Here is a 12,815-nt window from a genome sequence, read left to right as displayed (position 1 = left end):
TCTGATCTACTCTACATATCTTAATAAGGAGAAAGAATTTTGAAGTTTAGAAATCTTTTGATAAGATAGGAGCTTAATAGAAATTGCATTCAAATGTGAACAGCTGATAGGACTGTATCTCTGTGCACAGATTGTAATGAGGGTAGGAATGTGAGGGTGAGGGACAGGTTGAGGAGACACAGGGCTGAGGATGAGCTTGCTGGAACGACTCAACCCGTGAAAAGAGGAAACTTGCGAACACCAAATGCGAGCACTACGTGGTTCTCAATTATACCTAGTGTTGGCCATGTCTGTCTGTAATTGAATGTGCAAGACTACTTAGGGAAGAAGAAAGAAAGAACCAAGGCATTGTCTCTAAAAAAGGAGCGATGAGTGAAAAGTTAAGAGAATGACTTACGTTAAAAGTAATATATTAGAGATTGTCTTAGCTTCTCCAAATGTCATCTCAATCAGTATTTACCCAGATATTAGCCAAGAATTTATTATGGTAAAAAAGGACAACCAAAATATTCATTCGTGGAGTATGGTGATAACCAAGGCAGTGATGGGGGCGGGGGTGTCCTCATTTCATGGATGGCAGCTTGGCCAAATTCAAGGGCAACATTGGTTTCCAAAGGAAACATTCCACTCACTACCCCTCACCTTTTTTTTTTTTTTCACTTGATGAATTGTGGAATCATTCACTCTCTGGAGGTTCCAGTAAGAAAAGCAAATTAAATAAACACTTGGCATTTGGTTCAGCAAGCTAATGTGATCTGGATTCATTTTAAAGACGTTCCATTTTTTTTAGTAGAGGGAGTCATCTTTCTGTGGGCCAGATTCAGGTCCAATTTCTTATTCATCTCTTGACTTAAATTGAATAAGTCCTTATTGCAAGTAGACTGCTTGGCTGTGTGTCTCCTGGAATTGATCTCCTCTAGGACTTAAATGTTCTCAGTTAATGAGATGCATTCTTGTTATTGCTTATAAAGTCACTAATAATTTTCTGAGAATCTATATATAAAATTTATTATAAGTGTGTATTCACCCATACAATAACTTGAGTAGCTATTTTCCCATTAAGACAAACTCTTGGCTAATGTATTTCAGTAGAAGTTTTATTCCAAAGGGTTACTTTTGGTCACTGGAAGTATTTTTTCATATTTAATTTTATATAAGGCAATTGGTTATTTATAGACTTGTTTATAGATGACTTATTCCACTGTTTATAGCTATAATTAGGAAATGTATAAAATCAATTGTTAAGGAAGTGTGAGTCAGTAGCACAGCTCTTTGAAGAGTATGAATATGAAATCTGAAGATTTTATAGAGAGATGACTCTCCTGCAATTCCTTCACTAAGCATCTGTTCTACTTTGTGTGACTGTTTATCCTGGCCTTTCTGAAGCATAGAACCAAAGTCAAGGGGAATAGAAGGGCTCAGAGTTAACCCTATGTCAGGGAACAAGCTGAAGCTAATTGTTCCACCAGGGGTTTGAATCCATGACCTTGACCTCATTATATCAAACTCTAACCAACTGAACTAACTAATAAGGAAGAAACCTATGAGAGAAACCTGATGTCAACTCTAAAGCATTACATGTTATCATGTCACCCCAGCATCACTGCTTCAGTTGTCACCATTAACTAAATTTGGAAACCATCCTTTTAGGAGAAATTTTTGATATGTCTTACAAAGTTAGAAAATTCTTCAGGCTTCAACAGTGTAGATTTGGTGCCATCACAAACTCATAGGGAATGATAATAGTCTCTGGACTTGATAGATAGCGACTGATATTTTCTTTTTTTCTTTAAACAAATTTTTTTTAGTGTTTATTTTTGAGAGAGAGAGAGAGAGAGACAGAGCATGAGCAGGGGAGGGTCAGAGAGAGAGGGAGACACAGAATCCAAAGCAGGCTCCAGGCTCTGAGCTGTCAGCATAGAGCCTGACTCAGGGCTTCACCCCACAGACTGTGAGATCATGACCTGGGCTGAAGTCAGACACTTAACTGACTAAGCCACCCAGGCACCCCTTGACTGGTATTTTCAAAAAAGAAGGAAAGACTTCTTTTCTATTATATGTGTTGCAATGAGAAAATGCCACAAGGTACTAGAAGTATTGCCATCATCATTCATTTCCAGAGGGAAAGTCAGAATTGATTTGAATTCCTATTGACTCATAATCCTGGGCATGTTAGAAATGTGTCATTCATTCATCCTTTTAATCAAAAATATTTACTGAGCTTTTTCTTGGTGGCAAGAATTGTCTTAGGTGGTGGAAATGCAGAGATGACCAAGATGGATAAAGCTGGGTTCCCATGGAGCCTACGGTATGGCAGGAACATAGTCAATAAACAAGCAAATACATGAAGAAGAATTGATCATTCACTGCTGATGGTACCTGATCAACATTTCATATTGAGGTTTTCTCAGACTTCAAAAATATGTTTTCCTAGAGGCATAAATTGTTGCAAATTATAGATAAGCTGCTGTGTATGTGGACTGTTGAATGCAATGACATGAAAGTGCTCTACAATACCGCAGTCGAAATACGAAGACTTTTTACAGTTTTCGTTAAAGACTTTGGCTCTCAAATCACACACACTTATGTTCAAATCCTACGTCCTTCACTTGTTAGTGTTATGAACTCAGGAAAGTTTTTTTAATCTTTTTGAATGTCCGCTTGCTGGTCTGTAAAGGTGGTGCACATTTGCTGTATTAACTAGTACGATGTAAGTGAAACACATGTCACTTAGCAGGTACTCAAGAAATAATTCTCCTTTCCAGTGAAAAAGAAAGATACAGTGTTCTTACAATAACCAGGTGAAACTTTGACCATGAGGTCTAAAAAATTTAGAACTACAGTAAAGAATTTGAGCTATGTTACTGTGCAGAGTGATTTTATTAAAATACATACAATTCCCTCAAGAGCATTGTTGGCCTTAACTGTAAAGGCAGTTCCATTAAAACCCTGCTTTCCAAGATAAAATGAACATTTGATAAATCATATTTAACTTTTCAATAGTGATTTATAATAGTCTTTATCTGAAGATATTTTTCTTCCAACTTTCCAGAGTTGAGGAACATAGCAGACAATAGGTTAAGGGGAGAACTCCATGTTTAACTTAAAACTTTTCATCTCTGTGCTCTAATCTAAGCATTCCTTCTTCAGGTAGAGGTTTGGTATTTGAAAAGTGAAAGAATCAAGTTTCTTAGTGCTCTGTGGCCTGAAACATTTATCAAAATAAACCCCAAGAGCTGGGCCCTACACTGGCCTTTGGAGGTTAGAAGAATGTTGTGCATGTGGCCAGGGGTGTGAGAGAGGGGAGATGATTGCCCCTGAGGGACTTGCTTTCTGGAGGCTTCTGTGCTCCAGTCAGGCTGTCTCTCTATTAGTAACAAAAGACTTGCCTTCCTCAGCCCTAGGCATCTGGCTTCATTCCCAGATGCTGCTCTGAGGCCAGAGTAAAAGACACAGAAAATATCTGGGTGTTTTAGAGTCGATAATACTTGGTGTAGTAATGATGATAGTAATAAAAATTAGATTAGTTATTATATTTATAAATATGAAATATTTAATATTGATATATTTATACCTATAAATAGTATTATAAGTGATAATTGTATGAAATAAAATAACTATTTATACAATAAAAACATTATTGTTATAGAAATAATATTTTGGCATACTAAGAACTTCACACACATCAACTCTTTGAAATTCCAACCCAAATATTTTGATTCAGGTGCTGGTATTTCCCTATTTTACAGAAGGGGAAACTAAGATGTAGTTTAGTGAAGTAATTTCTCCTAAGTCACCTAGCAGGGATATGAAGATAGGAACCAAGGCTGTAAACCTCTGAAGTTTAAGTTCTGTCTCACACACACTGACAAATCTACATTCAGCTTCATTTTCTATTACTGATCCGGTGACTTGAAGTATCAGCAACATATGAGATGTAAAACATCAGCAACGTAATCAATTGTGATCAATGATGCTAAAAGAGCAGTGTGTTCCTTCCCCAGAAGAAATACTGAGAATGCCCATCCCCTCTCCATCCTAGCTAATGTTGCGTGCTTGGGATGGTGCTCTAATTTAATTAGCAAATACAGTAAATCAATTGAGTAAAGAGGAGGAAGCGTTTGTGATTTGGACAGAAAATTCAGATCTGCTCAGCTCAGGGCTGAGCAGGTAGATGGCAATGGAGTGGTCCACGATGTAATCCTGGTCCTTGTCCTTGGGGCCTGCACTGTAGTACACGCAGTAGCTGTGCCTCACTTGGGCTACCTGCTCAGCAGAACCAGTCAGGCCCAGCAACCGTGGGTGGAAGTCCTGTAGGTAGCGGGCCATGGCTGAGACAGTGTCCCACTCGGGGTCCACAGTAACGAAGATAGGCTGCACCAGGGGCAGGCGGGCTCAGCCTCCAGCTGCCGTACCACCTGCACCAACTTCTCCAGCTCATCTGGGCAGATGTTGGGGCAGTGAGTGAACCCAAAGTACATCAACACCCACTGACCCAGAAGTCGGCTTTGCAGCGAGCCTGTCCCCCCCCACCCCCCGCCTTCAGCAGGCTGAAGTCACCCTGGCCCACGGCCGCCTGGCTCAGGGCCTCCGTTTACTGTTGCTGCTGCGCTGCTCCTTCTCAGCCCTGGTGGCCAGCCAGACCCCACCCAGCCCAGCTCCAAACAAGGTGGTGATCAACAGCCTAGTTTGAAGCCCAGGGCCCTGGGGCCAGCTCTGCCTGCCTGTGTCTCCAGGGCCCTGCCTTGACAGGAGCCGGCATATGTTGGGCCTTGCCTCCTGGGGTCCAAAGGAGGGCTGGGGACTTCAGATGACAGAGCCTGTGCCAAGCCTTGGGTAGCCAAACCAGATCTATGGGACACAGCAAAGGCGGTCATCAGAGGAAAGTATATAGCAATCCAGGCCTTCCTAAAGAAGGAAGAAAGATCTCAGATACACAACCTAACCTTACACCTAAAAGAATTGGAAAAAGAACAGCAAATAAAACCCAAAACCACTATAAGACAGGAAATAATAAAGATTAGAGCAGAAATTAATGCTATTGAGACCAAAAAAAAGAAAAAACAAAAAACACAAAACCAGTAAAACAGATCAATGAAACCAGAAACTGGTTCTTTGAAAGAATTAACAAAATTGATAAACCACTAGCCAATCTAATCAAAACAAAAAAGGAAAGGACCCAAATAAAACCAAGAATGAAAGAGGAGAGATCACAATCAACACAGCAGAAATACAAACAATAATAAGAGAATATGATGAGCAATTATATGCCAATATAATGGGCAATCTGGAAGAAATGGACCAATTCCTAGAAACATATACACTACCAAAACTGCAACAGGAAGAAATAGAAAATTTCAACAGACCCATAACCAGTAACGAAATTGAATTAGTAATAAAAAATCTGCCAAAAAACAAGAGTCCAGGGCCAGATGGCTTTCCAGGGGAATTCTACCAAACATTTAAGGAAGAGTTAACACCTGTTCTCTTGAAGCTGTTCCAAAAAATAGAAATAGAAGGAAAACTTCCAAACTCTTTTTATGAAGCCAGCATTACCTTGATTCCAAAACCAGAGACCCCACTAAAGAGGAGAACTATAGACCAATTTCCCTGATGAACATGGATGCAAAAATCCTCAACAAGATACTAGCCAACTGGATCCAACAATACATTAAAAAATTATTCACCACGACCAAGCGGGATTTATACCTGGGATGCAGGGCTAGTTCAACATCCGCAAAACAATTAACATGATTCATCAAATCAATAAAAGAAAGGACAAGAACCATATGATCCTCTCAATAAATGCAGAGAAAGCATTTGACAAAATACAGCATCCTTTCTTGATAAAAAACCTCAAGAAAGTAGGGATAGAAGGAGCATATCTCGAGATCATAAAAGCCATATATGAACGACCCAACGCTAATATCATCCTCAATGGGGAAAAACTGAGAGCTTTCCCCCTAAGGTCAGGAACGAGACAGGGATGTCCACTCTTGCCACTGTTATTCAACATAGTATTGCAAGTCTTAGCCTCTGCAGTCAGACAACACAAAGAAATAAAAGGCATCTAAATCGGCCAGGAGGAGGTCAAACTTTCACTCTTCGCACATGACATGCTACTCTACATGGAAAACCCAAAGGATTCCACCAAAAAACTGCTAGAACTGATCCATGAATTCAGCAAAGTTGCAGGATATAAAATCAATGCACAGAAATTGGTTGCATTCCTATTCACCAACAATGAAGCAACAGAAAGAGAAATCAAGAAATCGATCCCATTTACCATTGCACCAAAAACCGTAATACCTAGGAATAAATCTAACCAAAGAGGTGAAAAATCTATACACTCAAAACTATAGAAAGCTTATGAAATAAACTGAAGAAGACACACAAAAAATGGAAAAAGATTCCATGCTCCTGGATAGGAAGAACAAATATTGTTAAAATGTCGATACTACCCAAAGCAATCTACATATTCAATGCAATCCCTATCAAAATAACACCAGCATTCTTCACAGAGCTAAAACAAACAGTCCCAAAATTTGTATAGAACCAGAAAAGACCCCGAATAGCCAAAACAATCTTGAAAAAGAAAACCAAAGCTGGAGGCATCACAATCCTGGACTTTAAGATGCACTACAAGCTGCAATCATCAAGACAGTAGAGTACTGGCACAAAAACAGACACTCAGATCAATGGAACAGAATAGAAAATCCAGAAATGGACCCACAAACATTTGGCCAACTAATCTTTGACAAAGCAGGAAAGAATATCCAATGGAATAAAGACAGTCTCTTCAGCAAATGGTGCTGGGAAAACCAGACAGCGACATTCAGGAGAATGTACCTGGATCACTTACACCATACACAAAAATAAGCTCAAAATGGATGAAAGACCTAGATGTAAGACAGGAAGCCATCAAAATCCTCGAGGAGAAAGAAGGAAAAACCTTTTTGATCTTGGCCACAGCAACTTCTTACTCAACGCGTCTCTGGAGGCAAGGGAAACAAAAGCAAAAATGAATTACTGGGACCTCATCAAAATAAAAAGCTTCTGCACAGCGAAGGAAACAATCAGCAAAACTAAAAGGCAACCGAAAGAATGGGAGAAGATATCTGCAAAAGACATATCAGATAAAGGGTTAGTATCCAAAATCTATAAAGAACTGATCAGAGTCAACACCCAAAAAACAAATAATCCAGTGAAGAAATGGGCAAAAAACATGAAGAGACACTTCTCCAAAGAAGACATGCAGATAGCCAACCGACACATGAAAAAATGCTCATCATCACTCATCATCAGGGAAATACAAATCAAAACCACAATGAGATACCACCTCACACCTGTCAGAATGGCTAACGTTAACAACTCAGGCAACAACAGATGTTGGCGAGGAAGCAGAGAATGAGGATCTCTTTTGCATTGTTGGTGGGAATGTAAACTGGTGCAGCCACTCTGGAAAACAGTATGGAGGTTCCTCGAAAAATTAAAAATAGAACTACCCTACGACCCAAGAATTGCACTACTAGGCATTTATCCAAGGGATACAGGTGTGCTGTTTCGAAGGGACACATGCACCCCAATGTTTATAGCAGCGCTATCAACAGTAGCGAAAGTATGGAAAGAGCCCAAATGTCCATCGATGGATGAATGGATAAAGAAGATGTGGTATATATATACAATGGAGTGATAGTTGGCAATAGAAAAGAATGGAATCTTGCCATTTGCAACTATGTGGATAGAACTGGAGGGTATTATGCTAAGCGAAAGTAGTCAGTCAGAGAAAGGCAAAAATCATACGAATTCACTCATATGAGGACTCTACGAGACAAAACAGATGAATATAAGTGAAGGGAAGGAATTAATATAAAAACAGGGAGGGGGACAAAACATAAGAGACTCATAAATATGGAGAACAAACTGAGGGATTGTGGGATGGGGGATTGGCTAAATGTGTAAGGGGCACTAAGGAATCTATTCCTGAAATCATTGTTGCACTATATGCTAACTAATTTGGATGTAAATTTTAAAAAATAAAATTAAAAAAAATTAATGAGAAAAAATTATTAAAGCTATTTAGGAAAATTATTAGGCACATTCTATTAAGCTGAGCATATGTGCATCTCACAACCCAACAAATGCACTTTAGGTGCATATATATGAGGAATTCTGGCACTTGAGTTCTGGGACCAGTGTACCACAATGGTCCTATAGCAGCAACAATAAAGCCTCAGACTAAAACCAACCAAAATGTCCCTCAACAGAATGGATAAATAAATTTTGACATAGTCATACAGTGGAATATTATAAAATAGTGAAAATGACCTGCAGCTACATCTATTAACATAAATGAATCTCAAAACAAAAATATAGGAGCAAAGCAAGAACAAAAAATGAAGTCACAAAAGAAATAGAAGAGTATGATTCCATTATTTAATTTCAAAATCTGGTTGAACTAAAGAATATAATCTTTAGCAATGCATACAAAGATAGTAAAATTGTGAAGAAAAGCAAAGTAATGGTAAACCAAAATCAGGATAGGTGGGGGTTGGGGCAGAGAGGAGGAGATTATCAGAGAGAGGCATACATAGATGATTTGAGTGGGTTTCTAAGGCACTGATAGTGTTCTTTCTCTGAAACTGAGTGGTGAGAACATGTGTAAGCTTTTCATTATTATTCTTTAGGCTATACATATATGTGAAATAAAGTCTTAGAAATTTGTATATTGAACAACAGCAAGAGTTATTAAAGACGTATCTTTGAAGGCATGGGGCTCAGATAGTTTTGTAAGTGAGTTCAAACAAACATTACAGGTCAGATATATCTCATCCTAATCCAACTGTTACAAAGCAAAGAAACAAATACGGAAAATGTCTACATTTACTTATAATCATAATCTTGATATTAAAATCTGAAAAAGAAAGAATGCCCTGTAAAACCAACTACAGATCAAAGATAAATGTAAAAATCAAAATTACTTATATCCAGCAGCATGTTGAAAACCATTGTGATAATGGCTCAATGGTCTCCAAATGCCCATATAAAATGGAAGTTATATAGATACTAGATATGCTAAGAGAGGGCCACTAAGAAGATAAGTGATACTTATCTTCTTGGCATGCCTATTTTTTTAACATTCTGCATTTTAAATTGTGAATTGTATAGGTCTTTATCTAAACCTAAGCAAGTTCGTATTGACTGATCCTTAATAAACAAAATGCCCACTGAACTTTGGAAAAAAAAATAATGGTTAGAGATATGAAATGCTGTCTTCAGCTGGGTTAAAACAGTTTCAATGCAAATATGCACTCTGCAAAGTAGTGAACTTCTTGTCACCAGTGGTAATCAAATAGAGGACTGTCATTCAAGAGATTTCTCCTTGGAAAAGCTACTGGAACTGATACTTGTGAAGCTTCCAGCCTGGAAGTGGTGCACTTTTGTGAGTTAAGTGTTTCCTTTGAGTAGTTTCTGGTCTCTTGAGAAGACCGTGATGTGAAGCCCACGCATATTTACCAGCAGCATTTAAGCAAGAACTAAGGGTGATAAAACAGGTGTGAAGTCCTCTGACTTTTACACTTAGAATGCCCTACTTTACTTCAGTTGTGGAGTCCAGTGGTTGCTTATTGTAATTGAAATTCCCCTAGAGAAAACAAACAAGAACTTTCCCAGTACAATACAGAGAAGGTAGTATGTTTTATTTTGAAATATTAGTATTTTAAAATGTGCTATTTTAAAATATTAGTATTAAAAATATTAGTATTTTAGAATGCGCTATTTCAAAGCTTTCTCTAGCATTGTTTCTTTTCTCTAGCATCCTTTCTTATTTTACAAGTAGAGCCTGAAATGTCATTGTCTTTCCCAGTCACAAAATCTCACCTCCTCTGAAATTGAATAAAGTTAAAAAACAAAAAAAGAAACCTCACATGTGTTTGTTAACATAGATTTATTAATATGTGCATGTATGAAATCCATGTACATATCTAAATATGCTTGCAACAGATAGAGAAGTAGTCTTTGATGTTACTTCAAGTAATCACTGTGAGTTCTTTATATGAAAATGCTTTCCCTGCTGACAAAGAACCTTGGCTTTTAATCAGAGTTTCAGTCCCACAAAGCAACTAAGGTATATCTGATATATATTCTTGAAAACCAAAGTTCTGGGAATCATAGACCTTTCCTGCATTTGTTATTTTTGTTATTAGTTTTTTAGTAGTAGAGGGATTTCTGGTTATCTTTTCTAATAACTCTTCTCTGTCTTCCTGACTTCTGTTAAAATTTTTTTTTCAACGTTTATTTGTTTTTGAGACACAGAGCGTGAGCGGGTATTGAGGCAGAGAGAGAGAGAGGGAGACACAGAATCTGAAGCAGGTTCCAGGCTCTGAGCTGTCAGCACAGAGCCTGATGTGGGGCTTGAAACTCACGAACCATGAGATAGTGACCTGAGCCAAAGTTGGATGCTTAAATGACTCAGCCACCCAGGCACCCCTGAGCTGGTCTTGTATGCCAAGTATTATCTTAGTCACGGTAATGTACAGTTGGGAGAAACCTAGATATTCTTCAGTAGCAGAGAGGATTGTGAAAGCCAACAACCTCAAACAATCCATAAGGAAGGAAGCTGTTTACCTAGGCCCTAACAGTTCTAAATTAGTCATGGTAACAGAAGAAAGAATTTTCCCAAGAGAGAATTGCATCAAAAAGTGTAAAAGGGACTCTTCCTTAGGCACTATTAAGAACTTCCTATTTGGTTGCCTGGTGGCTGAGTCGACTGCTGCTCAGGTCATGATCTCATGGTTTGTGAGTTCAAGCCCCACATCAGGCTCTGTTGCTGACAGCTCAGAGCCTGGAGTCTGCTTTGGATTCTGTGTCTACTTCTCTTTCTGTCCCTCCACCACTCATGCTCTCTCTCTGTCAAAAATAAATAAACAGTAAAAAAAAAAAAAAAGAACTTGTTTAATGAACAACTATTACCTCCTTTTACATATTTGAACTTTATTTACTTTCTACATATGGTTCTGCTTAGGGGAGTTAGCCTTTGCTGCAGTTGCAGGAACACTGGTCCTCATTAGACAAGTCAGACTGGGAACATTGAGGGGGGTTGATTTTCAACCCCAAAGGAAAAATGGAAATGTTCAAACAGAATGTTTGGCAGCATTAACTAAACCCACGTTAACTTTAAGAACATTTAGTGAATCATTCACAATTAATTTCTGAATCATTTTGGAAGAAATAGATAGCATGAATAGCAGTTTCATCCTTCCTGATGTTAATAGTACTCCCACAGAAATAACATTACATCCCATTACACCCTGGGGATCAGAACAGTGTCCCCTTTGTCACATTTGTGCACGCACTTAGAAATAGTAAGTTTGTGGGGCGCCTGGGTGGCTTAGACGGTTGAGTGTCCATCTTCGGCTCAGGTCATGATCTCTTGGTTCATGAGTTCGAGCCCCTCGTTGGGCTCTGTGCTGACAGCTCGGAGCCTGGAGCCTGCTTCGGATTCTGCATCTCCTTCTCTCTCTACCCATTCCCCACTTGTGACTCTGTCTCTCTCTGTCTCTCAAAAATAAATGAATAAATATAAAAAAAAAATAGTAAGTTTGCTTCAAAAGGAAATTTGCACAGAGATCCCTGGCTTCATCAAAAACCTTTTCAGTCAACAAATATTGATGGACTATTGTTCTAGGCTTTATAAGGAAGGCAGAGTTTCTGTCCTCAAGAAACTTACCTTGTATTTGAGCAGAGAAATTAAAATTAAAAATAGTGTTATATCACCAATGAGAGCAGTCAGACTTGGGAGGAATTCTCCAGCTCTTATGGATGCATGTAAACGTGTTATCAGTGTTGTTCCACAGATGCCATTTTAATTATTTCTTAATTAGTCCATGAATTCCTTAAGGAACAGGAACAATGTTCTGTATGTCTTTGTGTCCTCTGCAGCTTTTAGTACACATTTGTTAAGATCTTGGAGAAATTACTTTCTCGTCTTTGTGAATTGTTTTCTCCTGTTGTCCAATGTCTCAGAAATTTTCTAGGAAAACATCTGGGTTTTCCCATGCTGTGATGTTGTCCTTCAATAGGTGAGATAGCATTTTTTTTTTTTTTTTTTTTTTTTTTTTTTACCGTAAGTGGATGATATGGCATTTTCTAATCAGAGACTCTTAGGAAGGAAATTAGCATTTTATAGCTATTAATTCATCCCTTGTCCCTAAGCAGAAATGTGACATGTTCCCACCTGTCACCTACTCTAAAGGCTGGTGATATTTTAGTCACGTCTTCAATAAAGAGCTGCATATGAGGGTGGTCCCAGACTGTATTGTTCACTGTTGGTAGAACTGAAGCAAGAACTCTATTTGTCAGAGCTATGCCAAAAATAGCCAAACCATTTAAGACTGTATCGTCATGAATGAAACACCCTGGCAAAGCAGTTTAAGTCCATAGGCTTCAGTGTTTCAGATGTTAACAAACAGTAAGTCCTTGCAGCCTAACAACAAGTTGGAGTGAGGTGCTGAAGAGATAAGTAGGCTTTGAAATAAGATGGAAATGGCTTAGAACCAGGGCCAAATGTCTTACTTGCAAAATGATTACATTACCCCAAAGTCCACCCACCCCTCATTTTTATCCTTTTCATGGCTTTTCAGAAATGAATGCCAGTAAGCTTTTCAGTGCCATTACCACCAAGTTAATGTTTTTCTACTGTGGAATTCAGGAAATCAGAGGCTCAGAATTAATTTTTGAAATTAAGAAAGACTTTTATTATAGATTAGGCAAACTTGTCTTTGTGTAGCTCTTGGTTACAGTGACAGAAGAGTATT

At 38.4% G+C, this 12,815-nt stretch overlaps 1 pseudogene; it reads right to left on the bottom strand.

The window, feature by feature from the left end:
* Nucleotides 1-4,095: 4,095 nt before the first annotated feature.
* The window catches only part of LOC106988368 (protein SCO2 homolog, mitochondrial-like), a 32,584-nt pseudogene continuing 23,864 nt past the window's right edge, over nt 4,096-12,815 (bottom strand).

This window comes from Acinonyx jubatus, chromosome C1 (genome assembly GCF_027475565.1).
Source record: "Acinonyx jubatus isolate Ajub_Pintada_27869175 chromosome C1, VMU_Ajub_asm_v1.0, whole genome shotgun sequence".
NCBI lineage: Eukaryota > Metazoa > Chordata > Mammalia > Carnivora > Felidae > Acinonyx > Acinonyx jubatus.
The sequence above is the reverse complement of the archived record's forward strand: the minus strand, read 5'-3'. Positions and strand labels throughout refer to the sequence as shown.